The sequence below is a fragment of the Cyprinodon variegatus genome, unplaced genomic scaffold (genome assembly GCF_000732505.1).
Source record: "Cyprinodon variegatus isolate N-32 unplaced genomic scaffold, C_variegatus-1.0 Scaffold311, whole genome shotgun sequence".
Classification (NCBI taxonomy): Eukaryota; Metazoa; Chordata; class Actinopteri; order Cyprinodontiformes; family Cyprinodontidae; genus Cyprinodon; species Cyprinodon variegatus.
In genome coordinates this window covers 820,342-821,627 of record NW_015150764.1, presented here as the reverse complement: position 1 = coordinate 821,627, position 1,286 = coordinate 820,342, and positions in this window count along the sequence as shown.

The window sequence follows — 1,286 nt, the reverse complement described above, 5'->3', positions numbered from 1 at the left end:
TTGTTTAACATTTGAAGTTGGATTTTTGGATTCCTGCCTCTGTTACCTGTGATCAACACATTAAAATAATAAGCAATAACTCACCTCTGCCTTCCTGCCTCAGCATTTGGGTCCTCAAAAAACACAACCAAACCATGACAGAAGGAACCTGCTTTCATGAACCGAGCAGAGCCACCTAAGGATAAGGCAAGATCATTTTTAAAACTACTTACACAAACAATAGACTTCCTTTCCACTATCACTCCACTTTAGCAGTGGGTGAGGGCTGCAGGAGAAGTAGTGAAAACTGGAAAAACATTTTCCCTTAAGGCAGGTTACATAGCCTTAGCTGAGTGGAACATACAGGATGCCTTCTCTCAGCTACTCAATAGACTTCTACCACCCAAACTATCACTCTGTCACCTTCCTACTCAGCTGTCAGTCACCTCCGACCCTGTTCCTCCACCATCATGGAATAGAGCTTTAAGGTTGGATCTATTACCACAAAGAGCCTGCAACTCATCATACTGAACAGCTTGGTCACATGGCAACAACTAACACCCTAATTAAAAGCGTAAATTTAAAATATTATCTGCCCTGAGTTTCTCACATTTGTGGAATGTCATGCAAATCTTTCAAACAGCGTGTCCAGAATTTAGTCCTAAGGACTGATTTCTGCCATGTTGAAATTGCATTTAAAAAGTAACAAGTAACTAGCAGCCTCCTTGAAATGTAGTGGAGTAGAAAGTACAATATTTGATATTGAAATGTAGTGAGGTGAAAGTCATAGGTAAGTATTCCCCCGAATAATTACTCAAGTAAAGTAAAGCTACTCAATAAAATTACTTAAGTACAGTAATCAAGTAAATGTATTTAGAGCTGCAAAAATGTACATGACTTTTTAATAAACGCTACCTGTCCTTTTTGTTAAATATGTGCCATATAACATCTGTTTTCCTCTTAAGCAATCAACAGTTTATTTGTATTTTTAGCTTTTAAAATAATATACCACATAACTTCAAAACTAATTCATAGAAAAATTGCTCTAAAATTATATTTCTGTTTAATAATGTCAGATTGTGGACCCAGAATTCGAGGCGAGACAGGCAGTGGGAAAGTTCAAATTATATTTTTTATATTTATATTTTTTTTTAAACAAAGCGGCGCATGTATAACGTCATCCTCTCGCACTGGACTGTAGTTGTGACAGGCAGACCGGGCCACAGGCGGCTACGCTCTACTCCTTCTATTCATTCGGCTAGCTAATCTGAATCGTTCAATTCCATTTTGAGAGTGAGATCATCTGT